This window comes from Corvus cornix, chromosome 7, assembly GCF_000738735.6.
Source record: "Corvus cornix cornix isolate S_Up_H32 chromosome 7, ASM73873v5, whole genome shotgun sequence".
Taxonomy (NCBI): Eukaryota; Metazoa; Chordata; class Aves; order Passeriformes; family Corvidae; genus Corvus; species Corvus cornix.
Window position 1 is genome coordinate 38,192,207 of NC_046337.1, and position 17,138 is coordinate 38,209,344.

At 54.0% G+C, this 17,138-nt stretch overlaps 1 long non-coding RNA gene across 2 annotated transcripts in view; it reads left to right on the forward strand.

The window, feature by feature from the left end:
• The window catches only part of LOC120410332, a 46,035-nt gene that overhangs the window by 15,172 nt on the left and 13,725 nt on the right, over window positions 1-17,138 (forward strand). Inside the window, exons 1-2 of one of the 2 annotated variants that reach the window (XR_005602414.1) lie at window positions 2,887-3,368; window positions 10,129-10,272. This is a non-coding gene — a long non-coding RNA (uncharacterized LOC120410332). Of the gene's footprint in view, window positions 1-2,886; window positions 3,369-10,128; window positions 10,273-17,138 lie in introns of those variants that run through there. The other variant, XR_005602415.1, reaches the window with a different exon arrangement.

A 17,138-nucleotide genomic window follows, 5' to 3' on the forward strand; every position in this document is an offset into this window, starting at 1 on the left:
ATTTTATTACACACTACTTTTAATTTTTTTATTTATTTTTATTTCCTTCTCCTTGCCAGCCTATCTCACTTTACATTTTGCTTCTGTTCCCCTGCCCACAAAATACAGTCCAAGCCTCCAGACTCTCCAGCAGCCGTTCCAGATCCAGGCTTTGAGGGGGGAATGGCTTCCAATTGACAGAGGGTAGGTTTAGGTGGGATATTGGGAAGGAATTGTTCCCTGGGAGGGTGGGCAGGCCCTGGCACAGGGTGCCCAGAGCAGCTGTGACTGCCCCTGGATCCCTGGCAGTGCCCAAGGCCAGGCTGGACATTGGGGCTTGGAGCAACCTGGGATAGGGGGAGGTAACTGGAGCTTCCAAACCTTTTCCCCTTGCCCTTCCCTGGCTGAGAGCCTAGAGGAAGACCAGTCAGTCTCCAGGCATGCAGCGTGCCTGGGGTTTGGAGGAGGGCACGGGCTTGGGTGGATGCATAAGGAATTAGGTGGCATTTTTGGGAGCAGGCATCCTGAAAGGCCGGGCTTTGCAGGAGGAGCACTCCCTGTCTCTGGGACCAGCACGACCAGTTCAAAGGGAGGTGTGTGACCACTAGGAGATGCTTGTCGTGCTGGGAATTGTCATGATGCCACAGATTGAATGAACCAACCACTCCCTGAAAAGAAAGAAAACAAGTGGAAGGGAATTGGAGAGGGTGGGGGTTTTTTTTAAGAGGGGAAGAATTGTTAGGAGTCCAGGGGGACCTTAGAGCCCTCTCCAGTGCCTAAAGAGATTCTAAGAGAGCTGAAAAGGGACTTTGGACAAGGTTCTGCAGTGACAGGGCACGGGGAATGGCTTCCCAGTGCCAGATTGCAGGGCCGGATGGGATACTGGGCAGGAATTGTTCCCTGGGAGGGTGGGCAGGCCCTGGCACAGGGTGCCCAGAGCAGCTGGGGCTGCCCCTGGATCCCTGGCAGTGCCCAAGGCCAGGCTGGACATTGGGGCTTGGAGCAGCCTGGGCAAGTGGAATGAGATTATCTTTATGGTCCCTTCTGACCCCAAACCATTCTGGGATTCTGATTTGGTGTTTTAATTGTTACTGACAGTCAGCTTGTTAGAAAAACAACATCTTACTATTGGCTGGGAGTTATTCATTCAAACAACACTGTTTTTCCTGCTTTACCCTTTTTTCCCCCCACCTTTCCAGAACAGCAAGCTGCTCTCTCTCCCAGCCCTGGTGTTTTGTCCTCATGGGTGCAGCTGATGTGATGTCAAGGACACCACGGTTTCCTCAGCTGGCTGAACCCTGCCCGGAGCGGCACTTGGCCATCATTCAGGGACAGGGTGTGGAGTGGGATGCTCCCTGTCCCGGGAGGCAAACCAAAACCTCAAACCCCCAAAATATAAGGTACCTTATCACCTTTTCAATAGGACTGAGGGGGGATCCCCTGTCTCCCTTGAACGGCAGCTCGTGTCACATCAAGACACACCAGAAGGCCCCGGGCTGGTGCACAGGGGCAGCAGCCCGCCCAGCCGTGCCTGAGCACAGAGGAGATGTTCTTTCTGTGGTGGCACAGCCTCGAGAGCACCTAATCTGGATTTATTGAGGTCGTCAGACTGACTTAGCACGGCGGTGCCGAGACTGTAGGATAAATAGAAGCCTTCTATTTATAACGCTGCCAATCTGGCACCGCTTGCGAGCACTAAAAATAAGACTTTGTGCAAAGCGAGCCGAATTAATGGGCGCTCTCCTTGCATTGTCTGTGCAGCAGCCCCTGATCCTGTGGCACACTCAGTGCTTGGCAGGGATCCTGCAGAGCTCTGCTGAGCCACCACCTCTCCAGAGGGACGAGCGTGGCTCTCACCCGCGTGGGAGAGGTTCCTCCGTTCCCTTTGGGTGGTCCGATTGTGTGCCTGCAAACTCTGCGGGTTTGGGGCAGGAGTGATGAGCTCTGATGCTGCAGCTGGGCAAGCTGAGCCCAGGGAAAAGGGGGTTGGTTGTGCTGGAGCTGCCTAGGGCACGTTTCTGGTCCCTGCGTGGAGCTGGATCGATCTGAGCTCCCCTGAGTCAGGGAGGATGTGCCAGACACCAAGGCAGAGCCTGGACTGCCACAGCTGCTGAGCATCAATCCCAGGTACCCCAGGAGAGTGGAACTGGATTAATTTGTAAAGGGATCTGCTTAAGCTGCAGATAAACCCGCTGGGGATCTGCTTTCTGGAGAGTGAAGCGAGCCTCGCCGTCCAACCGCACCGAGTTTAACACCAAACAGGGTTTTTTCTTTAATATGAGATCTTACTGGTTTTTAACTCACCCATGTAAAATCTTAGCTTTCACCTGGCAGCCCACCCAGGTCCTGCTTGGGTTGTAATGGTGAGTGGCTCCAATATTTATTTTCTTTCATAGGAAGGCAGAAACCTGGATTTTATCGTTAACACTGTTGTGTACAAGATCTTAAGGCAGATACCTGCTGCTCTGATTTAACACCTGCCTGGCTTCCCTTAGAGTGTTTCCTGGGGTTGAATTTATTTTCAGAGCACTTCAGGCTCCCTTTTCCCGCTGTTTCCAGCTACTGAGGTCTATGACCATCCCTGTTGGATCTATCTGCTCCACACGTGGCTCTGCTGGTGGGAATAGGATCACAGAATATCCAGAGCTGGAAGGGGCCCACAAGGACCATCAAGTCCAGTTCCTGATCCTGCACAGGACACCCCAAGGATCCCATTGTGAGAGGTGCCAAAGCTGGTCCTCCACCACTCTCCTCTCGACACACCCGACTCCAGGAGGTGACCCAAAGGAGAAGAGCAGCTTCTGATTCATCAGCTGCTACCCAGGGCTGCCAGGAACCCTGGGGCCACTTTGATGTGCAGAGGAGAGCAGGGTGTGCATCCCATGGTTTGAGCTGGGATGTGGGATCAGGTGTGACACAACGTGACACGGACCTGCCGGATGTTGACGTTCCCCTAAACTCATTCTCAGTTTTTTTTGGATTTTCCTGCCTGGGATTTCACTCAGTTTGGAGGGGGTAGGTGCCACGCAGGGGGAAAATCATTCCCGAGCCTCCTGACCCAAAGGAGACAACAAGAATTCACATGATGGGGCCTGGAAAGGAGGAAGAGGAGGATGAGCTGGCTCCAAATGCTGTTTTACAGAGCGTGGTGGGGGGGCTGTGGCCTGGAGAGAACCAGCAGGAACACCCCTGCCTACACCACAGTGCTGTGGGTGGCCACACCAAGCTAGACCACCCTAAATCCGAGGTTGGAAAGGACTGCCTGCAGAAGTTTGGAGCCCCGGGGAGGGGAACAGCGTGTGCCAGGCAGGCAGGTGGCAGCTTGGTGGCAATTGCACAGTTGGGCAGCCTTGGAGGAGAGAGCCAGAAGGCCGAGTCATTCCAGCACAGTGAGTACAGTTCAGCGCTGCCATACGGCTCCTTCTGCAGAGGAGGAAGCGCGCAGGGAGCGAGGCATCCCACTGCTTCTCCTCGAAAATGAGCTTCCCCCTTCTCCTGCCAGCGCTGGAAAAACGCGGTGGTCGAAGGAGTCGGAGATTTCAGGGCGCCGTGGGGAATGCGGGAATTCCTCGTGGATGTTCTCTGCTCCTTTGCTCTGCCCCAATCAGGCACCGGGAGGAAAAGATCTTTATCAAGGATGGGTGGTAAACCCCTGCCGTGCCAGATGGGGAGGGAGGGAGGGACAAGAAGAGGTTGCTGCTGGCCAAAGAGTGCCTTGACCTGTTAGGAACCACTGGAACCAGAAAAGCAGATTTGAACAGTTTGATTTCCTGCAGGGCTCTTGATAGAAGTCGGGAGGGGAGTAGGCAAATGTTTTCCAGCAAGAAAACAGTAGGATTTTCTGCTTCATTTAATAAATCCACTGCTTTTATCCCCAGCCTGCCTTAACCCTTTCACCTCCACTAACATCTCTGGTGTGGGGTTACTGGCACAGGTGGAAAACTGATCTGCTGGCAGAATTTTTGCTTCAGTGCTTCTCTTTCTGCAGATGGAAAGTGAAAAGCAAAAAATGGGCAAAAATCAGAGCCTGGGTAGCAAGGCTTAGTCATGGATTTGGCAGTGCAAGGCTGGACTCGATGATCTTAGAGGGCTTTTCCAACTTTTGTGATTCGAAGAGGTTGGGAAAGCAGCAGCTTTGGTGTCAGAGCATTCCTCAGCAGAGAGGAGAGCGTTTGTGGGAAGCTCTTTTGGGGAAGAGCATCCTTTGCTGAGCAGGCTCTGGGGAAAGGCTGGGAGCTGTAGCAGAGACAGCCGGTGGGTGGGAGGAGGGAAGATGTGGAGCTTTGCAGCAGGGCAGCAAGGAACACGTGTGTTTGGGGGCTGGGGATCTTGGGGATGGGATTTGCTTACTTGCAGCACCCGAGGTTTCACTGGTAGAGGAAGATTTCTTCTCCCCCATTCCAGAACCGAAGCCCAGAGCTCCCAGTCCATAGCAAGAGCTCATTGTTTGCCTGGCTTTTAAATCTCAGCTCTGAAATCACATTGGTGCAGAGAATATCTGCTTTAGCCCTTTCAAAAGGGTCTTTTCTCGAAAAGGTTTGTCACCAGGGCTGCTGGTCGAGCAGGAAGCTTTCAAACTATGGAAGCCCAGAAAACAGAAGGAAACAAATAACTGTGAACAATTAAAACATCTCCAGCAAGCCACCAGTCTTTTGGGGACATTCCCAACGCTTCAATGCACGTGGCTGGCAGGATCGAAACTCCCAACCACAGCTCCCACCATGGCCTCTTCCACAGTCAGGCTCAGGGATCACAGAATCCCAGAATGGTTTGGGGTCAGAAGGGACCTTAAAGCCCATCCCATCCCATCCCATCCCAGCCATGGGCAGGGACACCTCCCACTGTCCCAGGCTGCTCCAAGCCCCAGTGTCCAGCCCGGCCTTGGGCACTGCCAGGGATCCAGGGGCAGCCCCAGCTGCTCTGGGCACCCTGTGCCAGGGCCTGCCCACCCTCCCAGGGAACAATTCCTTCCCAATCTCCCATCCATCCCTGCCCTCTGGCACTGGAAAGCCATTCCCTGTGTCCTGTCCCTCCATGTCTTGTCCGCAGTCCCTCTGCAGCTCTCCTGGAGCCCCTTTAGGCCCTGGAGGGGGCTCTGAGCTCTCCCTGGAGATTCTCTTTTCCAGGTGAGCACCCCCAGCTCTCCCAGCCTGGCTCCAGAGGGGCTCCAGCCCTTGGAGCATCTCCATGGCTCCCTCTGGACTCTCTCCATGTCCTTCCTATGTTGAACTTGTGCTCCCTCCAAGCAAATCCTGGTGCCTGAGCTGTGCTTTTGCTGCTGCATGTCCAGCTGTCCCACGCGCCTTTCCTTGCATTATTAGTTCCCAAACCACGTAGCTCCTCTTCCACCGAGTCTGTCTTTTCCCTCTGCCTCCCCTGAGGTTCCCGGGCTCCCCTGTAATTATGGTAGCCACCACTGGCTCAGCCAGCAGCACAGAAAGCCACCGAGCCCTTGGCAGGACTGCATGCTCTCCACATGGGCAGGGCGTGGTTCCACTCTGCACCAGCTCAGCTTGGTTTGAGAGCCGGGAGAAAATTCCAAAGCTGCCAGGGCAGGAAGCACCCGTGAACACTGGAGAGAGGCAGGCAGGTGGGATGCAGGCCGGAATTCCAGGTGGAATTTACGTGGATGGGCACACGGACAAATCTGCACTGTTTGGGGGAAGTGATTCTCACCCGAGCAAAACATGCTCAGGATGCTGTGGGAACTTAAAAGCAACCAGCAGCATAAATGTTGGGTTTAAACCTGCTGCTTGTTACTTTTTTTTTCTCCCCCCATCCATCACAGGGTCCCCTTAGTAATTTTTTAAAAGTCTTTCATCCTGGCCTGAAGCTGGGATCTCTCAAGGGCTCTGCCCAGACATTAATCGTGGTCCTTGTCACCCCCAGGCTGGCTCCCTGCTCTCTGCTGGCAGCCAGTGCTTCCCCTCATCCCATCCCACAGCTCCTTCCCAAAGTGCTCTCCTGCTCCCGGCCTCTGCTCCAAGAGGGAATGCTCCACCTTGGAGGCTGGACAGGGCTTGGAGCAACCTGGGAGAGTGGAAGGTTTCAGGGGGTGGAACTGGATGGGCTTTAAGGTGCCTTCCAACCCAAGCATTCTGTGATGATTCCATGACTTGGGAGCTCTCCCTTCAGCAGTGGTGGCATCCAAAGCCGTGCTCCAGTGGCCGGCTGGGAGCAGCTCTGGGATCTGCGAGCCGCTGTGCCATCGCGGGAGGAGATCCCGCAGATAATCTCCTTCCACGGCGGAAATATTCCGCTTATTTTTATCCTCGTTTCCTGTCTGTCAGCCAGCTAATTATCCCTCAGAGGACTTTCTCTATAAGTCTTTTTCGAGAAGGAAACTTGGCGAGTGCTGCCTGAACGTCCTTGTCCATTTCAATGAGAACAGTGGAGTCAATTTTAGTACCTTCTAGAGAAAATGTCTTTTTTTCTTTTTTTTTTTTCCCCCTCCTTTTTTTTTGTGAGGTTTTTGTTTTTCCCTGTTTGTGTCCAGCTGCCAGTAGCAGAGTTTTCCTGCCTGGATCTTCTCTTCCATGATGCAGGGGGGAGTGTGAAGAGGAGGCTCTTGCATTCCAGAATAGCCATGCATTATTACATGGATGGAAACCTGGGCTTGCTCCAAACCTGCTCATCCAACGCTGGGGCCACGTGCTGAGTCCATCCCTCCTCTCTCCCAATCCTCGGCCTCCTTAATGGATGTCCTTGAGCATTTAAAAATGCAAACCATTTTCTGTTGCCGTAGCAACCACTCTTCTGGAAATGGGGATAAACTGTGGCTCCTGGGAGGTCAGAGATGTTCTTTCTGAGAGGTGGTGGGTGCTGGGATGCCTTGAGAGGCTTCCTAGACACAGAGACTAGACAGGAGTAAGGGAATAAAAGAGGTATTTATTTGAAAGGCCTTCAAAGGTACCCCCTGGGGGCCAGAGGCTACTGCCGAGAGGGACCCCAAGATGGACAACAGGTCATGAGTTCTTCACACTTTTGTGTAAGTTTGGTTCATTTGCATAGCAGGGTTAATTCTCCAATTAAAGCTTCAGTTTTCCCCTCCACTTTCCCCCCCCTTCAGAAGCTTTTGGTTTATACTTTCGGCCTAGGACAGTCTGGGTGTCCTTGGAGAGCAGGCCTGGAGAGGCTTTGTTATGTCTGCCTGGCATGAGAGAGCAGAAATTAACAGGCTACAAGAAACTTCAGAGTCACACACCAGGCAGTACAAGATTTGAAAAATGGAAAAGTTAAAACCTAAGGTATCAGCTGGTGGCAGGAGAACAGCTCACAGCCACCTGCTCCATGTCCCTGGCTGCTGGAATCCCGCTGCCAGGCCTCAGTGATTCCCAAGGGGAGCAGCTTGGGATATTTCTCGCTGGCTCTGAGCAGCCTGGCCTAGTGGAAGGTGTCCCTGCCCATGGCAGGGGCTGGAATGAGGCTTTAAGATCCCTCCCAACCCAAACTATTCTGGAACTCCGAGATCCCTCAGGCTCCTGCAGTCCCGAGCTGGGGTTTCATGTTGGCCCAATCTGCAGCCAAAGGAGCTCTCCAGATGGGCAACCAAGACCGAATTTTCTCATGGCTGCCACGTGAAAGCACGGAGTGTGGGGGCTGCGTCCTCGCTGCTGTCACCTGTCCCTTGGTCGCTTGCAGGGACCAGATCCCCCAGTTTCCAGTTCTCTGCATGCAGGGGCAGAGTGCTGGTGAAGGGATTCCCACAGCACCCTCCACGCTGTGCTGGGGATGAGACACTGCAGTTCTCTTGTTCAGCATTCCCATCGTGGCAGGGGGAACCTGTCCAACCTCCTGAAGCTGCAGAGTCAAGCAGGAAGGCAGCAAAGTGCTGGCAGCAGACCTGCTGCAAGCCTCACCTGCTTCCAGAGCCTGCAGCTGGCAGATGGTTGAGATCGCTGGATCAATCCCAAGCAGTCTGTGGAGACTGTTCTCATGGAAATACATAGGGAAAGTTGGGTTGTGCTTTTCGGATGTTGGCCTTTGGCAGTCAAAGAGGCCGAGCCTGTGGGTTCCCTTCCGTGCTGGAATTTTGTGCTAGAAGGGATCAGTGTTTCAAACGGATGAGTGTTTCAACACTTACCCAAACGAGATGGGTGCTTTGTAATACATCAGCCCTGCAGTCTCTGTGTGCTGAACTCAAATGGCCTCTGGATCAAACCCCAGGGAAAGGCTTCCAAGGTTGGCATTGTGCTGCTGGAATTGCCCTCCTGGCTCTTATCATTCCGGGATGGTGTGTCTTGGTTTGAAAATCCCAACATGGTGTCTCCTGCTCTGGGCGTTGCTTTAGGCTGGAGTGATCTCTGCTCATCTTCAAAACCACCAAACAAAGCAGGATAAGCTGCTTCCTCGCTGAGGCACCTCAAATATTCGGGGCCTCTCTCCTCCATCCCGACTCTTGTATCACCTCCTAAGAAGACGGGGTCTTTTCCTAGTGCAGGTTGGTGGAAATTCCCACAAAGCTAAAGAAGGGCATCGAGCCTCGACTTCTAATTGATTTGGCTTCTGTCTCTCACGAGGCTTCACCAGCCATTTAATGCACCAGAACTTGCCCGGAGCAACTCCTTCCCCGTCTGCAGGAATTATTTCCCGTCTGGTCTGATGCCGAGGCGCAGATAGGCAGAGTTGGAAGCCACCCAAGCGCTCGCACCTCCCCAGGTTGGCGAGTGTGAGTGAATCACAGCAGTGGGATGTGCTGTTTGTCCGTGGGATGTGCGAGGCACCGAGTGCTCCTGGTCCTTCATCTGCGGCGCCTCACGAGGAGCACGGCAGCCGCTCGCACCCCGGGGAGCTCCTGCAAGGCGTTTTTTAAAGGGTCATCAGCTCTTTTGCCTCTGAGGTGCTGAGTTAGTGTCCCTCCATCCAGTGGGGGTCCCTGCTGAGAGCTGTGGGCGGTCAGGAAGCGGTGCCTGAGGAAGGACCTGGCCGTGACCCCTCTGAGACGCTGCTGGGGTGGCAGTGTCCCTTTCCCGCCATGCATTCCTGGGAAATTCTCTCGCAGGACGTCCTGTATCTGCTTGCTCTTGAGTGAAACCTCCAGCCCTGCGATGCCCAGCCATGCTTCTATCCCTGCCCTTTCCCAAGGGATGGCTGCAGTGGGCTCACACGGATTTGTCCCTGGCAGCTTCCTTGGCCGTGCTCTGGATGATGCCTGTGGGCTTTAATCAATATACCCGTGGTTAAATACACTCGATTCGATGCCGCTGTTTGGTCTTGGAGGGTTTGGGGTGAGGAATTCTTGTTCTGTGGGAATCATTAAGGTTGGAAAAGCCCTCTAAGACCATGAAGTCTCACCCTTAGCCCAGCACTGCCCAACCCACCACTCAACCATGTCCCCAAGTGCCACACCCACACACTTTTTGGACCCCAATCGGCAAAGCTGCAGACTTCCAGACAGTTCAAGATCCTGCTTTTTGCTCCCTGAAACACGTGATTCTCCTCTCCCTGCAGGACAGGGCTAGTTTTGTCTTGGGAACAGAAATCCATGTTATTGCTCATCACCAGCAGCCCGAGGCAGGTTTGGTTTGACTTTTGGCTGAGTTTTGGACCTGTTCTAGTTTGGACGGGGTGACGTTGGCTCTGCCAGAGATGATCTTCACACAAGAATGCATCTTCAGGCCCTTGTGCCTGAATGGGGCCCGTTAATTTATTTTCCATTTACAGACCCAGCTTCATGCTCATCTTTAAAAAGCAAAAAGCTCATTAACAGGGAATTTTCTTGCCCAAATGCAGCAGCAGCAATGCTGACTCCTACACAGAGATGCTGCCACCCACAGCCTAAACCATGGCCTGATGTCCAGTTTGAGCCTCTACCCCTCAGATTTAGCTCCTCTGACCTCTTCCTTAGACACAATTTTAGTCAAGGTGAGTTATGACACTGTTCTGAGCGAGTGAAAAGCTCGAGAAACATCTAATTGATATCACAAGCTTGAATAGGTGCAGCCAAAATGCCTTTTATTGGTAAGGGATTTTTTTTTTTTTTGTTTCTGAGGAAGGGAGCAAACCTGAGCGTTGCTACCGAAATTTCAGGTGGGTGGGAAACAGGATGAACAACAGGATGTGTCCAGAGGTGAACAGAGCTGCTCAGGGATTCAGTTTGGGACTGACTTCACTCATGGAACTGACTCCATTAATACCTTTCCTAACCAGCTGGGCTCACATGGAGGAGCATATGGATCACTGCTGCAGCTGAGACGGTGGAGAGCATGGGGGAGAGGACCTGGACATCCCCCAGGGAGGATGGAGCGACCTTGGGGCCCGTTGGAAGAGGCAGTGTGAGATGATGGAATGCAGGTAGTGCATCTGTGTCTTTTATCTGTTAACAACATCTCTTTAATCAAACTTGGCCCGTTCTCTTGGACTCTTATCCACGTGAACTGCCACAGGAAGGGGAAGTGGGGTAGAAACGAATCGCAGGATGGCCGTAGGCACGGGAGGATGTTGCTAGTGCAGTCCTGGGAGATGGATTTAGCAGAGAGGGCAGTTCTGCTGCCTCCCTCCAAGGGTTTGGTTAGAGCTCGTCCAGCAAATAGCTCAGGGAGAGTGAGCTGCCAGTGGAAGAGGTGTGGAGGAGCACAGAGAGGTGCCAAACAGTGGATGCAGGGTTAGAAAGCTGCCTGTGGGTACAGCTGTGCCCCGCCTTGCAGAGGTCAGCGTGTGCCACAGGATGGGAACGTGGGCTGGGCGTGGAGCAGGCTGGGAATCCAACATTCCATCGGCGATGCCGTGGAAGCACTGCCATTCCCAGCCAGGAAAACCACTGCCTCGGTGTAAGGGCATGCCTGGGGCAGGCTGGAGGCTGGCAAGGAGGAGGTGATTGCACCCTGCTGGTTTCACTTTGCCAGCCTGACACCTGTGCCTGCGTGCACGGGCATCCCCTCCAACCATCTCAGCTGGCTCCGTCTCCAGCCTCTCCAAACCTGGAATCTCCCTTCGTGCTCCCTTCCCAGCCTGCCACACAGGAGCATCATTGATGCTGTCCTACTGGTTTTTGTGGGGTTGGGGTGGTACTGGAGTAATTAATTTGTGTAACTCAGTGCTCCCAGTGCCAGGAGTAATGCTGGAGCATCCCTGCACTGGTGGGATTGCTCTCTGCAGGAGGTTTAGGATCAGGACCGCTCACCCTTTGCCTTTGGGGTGAGAAGTGCACCCTCAGCAGTGCTTGGGAATGGTGTACCCGTGCTTGGCAGTTCCCTCTGCCCCGTGGGCTTTCCCACAAAGCACGATTGTGATTCCTGTTGCTTCCGAGTGGTTGGAGGGAGGGTCTCATTTTTGCACCGTGCAGGCACAAGATATTGTGTGCAGCTCAAAGGTGGTAATGTAAAGTTCTTTTTTTTTTTTCTTCGCACCGGGGTTATTACCTTAATCAAATATTTATTTACAGCTCGTGCTGGCAAATACAGGCTTGACATAAAGGAATTCACCCCTGGCGTGTAGCGTTTAATGGGATTATTCTTCCGAGTAACTGAGCCTCCTTTGCCCTGATTGGTGTGGCTGCCCCTGGATCCCTGGCAGTGCCCAAGGCCAGGCTGGACAGGGCTTGGAGTAGCCTGGGATAGTGGAAGGTGTCCCTGCCCCTGGCAGGGGGTGGAAGTGGGTGATTTTTAAGGTTCCTTCCAACCCAAACCATGCTGTGATTCCACGATTCAGTTGGAGATGGAAGGATGAGGATGTAGCTGTGTGGCCAGTGGACACATCCAGGTAGAAAAAAAGAGTTGGAATGTGCCCTGGATTGATGAAGCACCTGTACAGTCAGCAGGTCATGAGTTTTAGGAGCTCTCATGCTTATCCCTTCAGGTCCCAGCCTCCAGAGACACAGGAGGGGAGAGAAACCTCCTGGCAAAGGAAGTGTCTGGGTTCTGTGCTTGGGATGACACAGCTGCACAGACATGGTCAGACTGCACGCCAAGGCACGGGAATTAGGGGAAAGCTGAGTTTCCTGAGGTCTTCCTAGACTGTGTTTGCTCTTGCCTATCTCCTGGCAATGGATACCTTTCTCCTTGTGGGGAGATAACATTTCCCTGCAGGGAAGCTGACCCATGTCCCCGTGCATTGCTGCCTGAGCTGGGGGGGTTTGTGACTTCCCCACACTCAGGAATTTTGGTCTCCCCCAATTCCTGTGCCAAAGATGGTCTCCACGGCCTCATCCTCAGCCTTTCCCGTGAGGATCCCTCTCCCTGGCACTGTGAGCAACAGAGAGCACCTCCCTTGGATAAGCTGCCCTCTCAGCGATGGGTCCAGCATGTGGCAGAGCTGTGGGACAGCACCAGGATCATCTGGATGAGTCCCCAAGGACACGGAGGGACAGAGCTGCTGTCTGAGTCAGGCACCTCTTCCCCCCCTGCTGCTGTGGCACGTGGACACTGCTTCTCCAATTTCCCAGCCGAAGGGGAAGTGCCACAGCAGTGACGATGCAGAGGAGCCTTGTGACCATGACACATCTCGTTAGTCAGCTGCCAGGGAGGGGAGGATAGGTTTGCAGGAGGATTTTAGCCATGGGCAGGGGCAGCTGGGAGCTGGATGCCGGTGGGAAGCAGAGATTAGGAGCTGGAGATGTGATCCCATGTTCTCCACGGTGCTGACTAAGGATCCAGCAGGAATCCTGCCCCCAGTGTGTGCTTCTCCATGGCCTGCCAGGCTTGTGGGCACCACAAAGCACCACAATGCCCTTGATGTCCCAGGGCCTTGGCAAGGAATTCTCATCCGCGGTGCTTTGGTGGACACGTTGGCCTGAGGTTCCTCACCTGCTGCAGGATGGAGGCCACGGGAGTTTTTGAGCCCTGTAGGTTGCACGCTCTGTGCCATTCACACCAGGTGAAGGTGGTTCCTTTGTGCCTTCCCTTTTCCCTCATTTTCTCTGGTGGGATCTCAAAGCTGAGGTTTTGGGGGTGATGGAGGAGAGGAGGCAGTAGCAGGGTGCAAAACTGATTTGTGCTGTCCCACGTCTCAGCTGTGCTCCTGCCTCTTGCCCAAGAGCATTCCTGTAGGAAACTGCTCCAAAGAGGAGTCTGCAGGGCTGGGCCCTCTGGGAAGGGAGGGAATTGTCTGTCCCTCGTGGTGATGGGAGGCTGCAGGAATATAACAGGGAACAAGGCTGCCTCCTAGCCCAGAGGAATGGTGAAATTATGGAACGTGAGGCACGAGGCCGTGGTGTCACCTGTTGGAAAATGTTCATCCTGAACCTTTGCTGAGCTGCCAGGCAGGAAAAGCCCGTGACAGGCTCTCACAGCTCTCTGTTGGTCTGGCTGTGAGGATTGCCTCTTTCCAGCTTTTGGCTTCCAGCTCGGATATTCTTCTGATGTCTCTGCCGGCGTTTATCCAGCTCCTTATCAGCAGATGCCCTTCCTTGGTGACTCACGCCCTGCTCCCTGACCACATCCCCTTCTCTCCTTGCCCCCACCCACCACAGCTGAGTCACTCTGCCTCCTGTCACAAGCCAGGAGCTCTTCCTTCGGTCAGCACGGAGACTCTTCTGGCCCAGTCTGATGTAAGCTCATCCCGAGTTCCTTTTCCCAAGCGGGCTCTGGAGTGGGAATTTGCTGCCTGTTACCACACTGCCCAGACCAGATGTACCCTTTTCCTCCCTTAGTCATCTCCAGGAGTTCCCCACAGGGACCAGTCCAGCTCAGAGGTACTGGAGGTCACCCAGCAGCGCAGCTCTCCCCAGTCTTGGCTGGTTTGTATTTCAGATGTGACTTGTGAAGGTGGCAGCTGTGAAAACCCAGTGCTCAAAAACCTTTCCCATCTTCTGAGCATCCCATAGCTGCAGGAAGTGACTTTCTGGTGTTATCCCATAAAAAGAGCATTTTCAGCTGCTCAAGGAGGGACTTTTAGATGAGAGGAACATTGAAAATCAAGGGCTCTCTTTCCTTGCACCCAATTTCGGGCTACCCCTGTCCCTCTCTACCCCATTAAATGTTGATGCAGTTTCATCTTCCCAGTCTCTTTTTGAAGGCCTGTGGTGTAATTTCCTGCTATGGGATGGCCAAACTCTGGATGGAAACATCAGCCTCTCTGTATAGCTATAAAACAAGGTGATTTTTCGCATGGGTATCACTGCCCTTGATTTGGGGAAAGAGGAGCCGGCAAAATCCAACCCCCCCAGCCTTTCCTTGGAGAAGGAGCGTGGCGTGTGTACAATCCTGGGCTGGAAAAAGCTGGATCAAAGCTTGCTTTAGTCATCCCAAGTGAGTAGCACAGCCTCTCCTGAGGTCAGAGCCGGTGCAGGAGGAAGATGGATATCGGGTTAGCCATGCTGCTGCAGTCTGGAATGTGATAACATCCCTGCACGCCCTCCCAAATCTTTCAGGCGAGCTTGGAAGGCCTCGGATGGTTCCTGTTCCAGCAGGATTGTTGTTTCTCCCCCTGGCACCTGAGAAGGTGGGCTGGCTGCCCGCCCTTGTCCCCTCCCTCAGGGGCACAAAGCTTCCTGCAGGAAAGCTCTGGCAGGGCAGGGAGCTGGAGCTCAGTTGCCCAAGCACCTTCCTCAGTGGCCCATCTTGTACTGGGAGCACCGGTTAGGAGCACTGGGCCTGGATGGACACGTTGTCCTGTCCCTGAAGGAAACCCTCCTGATGGAAACACCTTTCCATTGGGAAGGACAGGCTAATTACCACTGCCTCATTTACTTCCTTCTGACATGCTCCCTTCCTCCTCCTTCTCCATGTTTTTCTAGTCCATCCACAGCTGCATCTCTCCTTCCTTGGATCTCCCATTTTCCCTTTTCAACCCCCTACTGCATCCCAGAGGACTGTGAGTTCCTTTCCTGGCCGGCCTCCCTGCCAGCCTGCGGCTTTGGCTGCTCCCTGGGCCTGCAAGGGCTTTGCAGATGTGTGTAAACACCCCCTTGTTGCTGCCAGAGCCCACTGGACTGTTCCTCCTGCAGGAGAGGATGGGATAAATCCACTGTTTTGGTTTCCTGCTGGAGCAGGACAGTGCAGTATCCCTCCCAAAAGCAGCTTTTAGCTCCAGAAACTACACAAGATGACACAGGAGTGGGATTGTTCTGGGATTTTCGGAGGCTGGATGGCAATGCAGTTGTGGTAAACCAATCATTGCTCAGAAATGTCCTTTGTTTTTCTGGTGGGGGTTTTTTTTTTTCTTCCCCTCTCGTTCTCCTCAGCTTCCCTTCTAATTAGGTGCTGCAGGCTCCAAAGGCACCGCTTGCTCACAGGATTGCCTTTCCCAGGCATGGATTCTGGGATGACCATGAGCTCAAGCCCATCTCATGGCTGCTGTGGGTTCCCAGAGGGATTTCTTCCCTTGGGAAATGCACCTGAATTCCCACCCCAGCTCCATCCCCATTACCATCAGGGGACAATGCTCAGGAGGGAACACTGAGGGCCACAAAGTGCCAAAGTCACCTCAGCAGTTCGGAGACCCAACTGCCCTCGGTTTCAAAGCAGCTGAGTCACTCGTGATTCATCCGAAGCCTGAAGCAGAGCAGGGGAATAAATCTCATTTTCTCCATCCCCAGCTGGTGCTGTGACCTCTCCTGAACCCCCTCCTCACCTTGCATTCCCTGGAGAGAGGAATGCACCTGGAGGAATGCTCCAGACTGAGATGTCTCCAGGAAAGGGCCATCCCAACACCACCAGTGCTTCTCCACCTGGCTGGCATTTTGACTGAAAAGAAGGGACAGAATGCAGGGGATTTGGCTGGGAATCCTGCATCCCTCACTCCTGCTGCTTGTTTCGTGGCAGGAAGAAGGAATTTACAGCCTGGTGCTGCACGGCTCAGTGAGAAGCAGAAATACAGGCTGGGCTGGGAATGGATGGAGAGCAGCCCTGAGGAGCAGGACGTGGTGAGAAGCTCAGCAGGACCCAGCCACAGGCATTGGCAGCCCAGAAAACCCCCGTGTGCTGGGCTGATCCCACAGCATGGGCAGCAGGGAAAGGGGGGAATTCTACCCCTCTGCCCTGCTCAGGTGGGACCCCAGCTGCAGAGCTGTGTCCAGCCCTGAGGTCAAAGCAGAAGGATGTGGAGCGGCTGGAGAGAGTCCAGAGGAGGCCACAGAGATGCTCCAAGGGCTGGAGCCCCTCTGGAGCCAGACTGGGAGAGCTGGGGGTATTCACCTGGAAAAGAGAAGAGAACAATCCAGGGAGAGCTCAGAGCCCCTTGCAGGCCCTAAAGGGGCTCCAGGAGAGCTGCAGAGGGACTGGGGACAAGGCATGGAGGGACAGGACACAGGGAATGGCTTCCCAGTGCCAGAGGGCAGGGCTGGATGGGATATTGGGAAGGAATTGCTGTCTGTGAGGGTGGGCAGGCCCTGGCACAGGGTGCCCAGAGCAGCTGGGGCTGCCCCTGGATCCCTGGCAGTGTCCAAGGCTGGGCTGGACATTGGGGCTGGGAGCAGCCTGGGACAGTGGGAGGTGTCCCTGCCCATGGCAGGGGGTGGCACTGGATGATCTTTAAGGTCCTTTCCAACCCACACCATTCTGTGATTTTATGGGACTGAAAGTTGCTTGCAGAGCAAATTGGGGGGGGGATTTTGGAACAGGGAACTTGGAGCTGCTCTGTGTCTGCTGGGCGTAGCTGCACACGCAAGTTCTCTGCAGAAGAGGAAGCTGGTGGGAAGAGCCCTGCCTGGTGTTTGCAGAGCAGCTGGGTGAGGTTTGGGTTTGGCTGGAGCAGCTGGTACATCCTTAGAGCCTCTCCTCACCCAGGAGTCCCTTGGGAACCAGCAGTGGGATCAAAACATGTCGAGGTGGTTTCCTACAGCTGCGCTGGCTGAGATCACAACACTGAATTCACTGAGGTTCAGAGCCTCGGCTAAAGAAGAGCAATTTCCTCCTGCCTGGGTTAGCAAACCATGCTTTACTCTTTTCCTCAATAATTTGAGGAAGGAAGGAAGGCAATCCTTCGGGAAAATGCATTACAAGCAATAATGGTCCTTCAGGAGGACCCAGAAATTCAGGGAGATGGCATAAGAGCAGCTCTTTCCCAGGTTTTTCCCCGGAATAGTGGGGCCTGGCTGTGCCTGGTGCTGATTTTCCCCTGCCTGGAGCGGTGGGGACAGGCTGGGGCAGGGCTGGGCTGTGGGAGACGGGGTGGTTCATGTACAGCCCAAGAGCATCACCCCACCTGAGCCAAAAGATTCATGGGCCTTCATTCCTGGTTTTGGTTGCAAACCAGGAGCAGTTCTCACAGCCAAGTTTTCC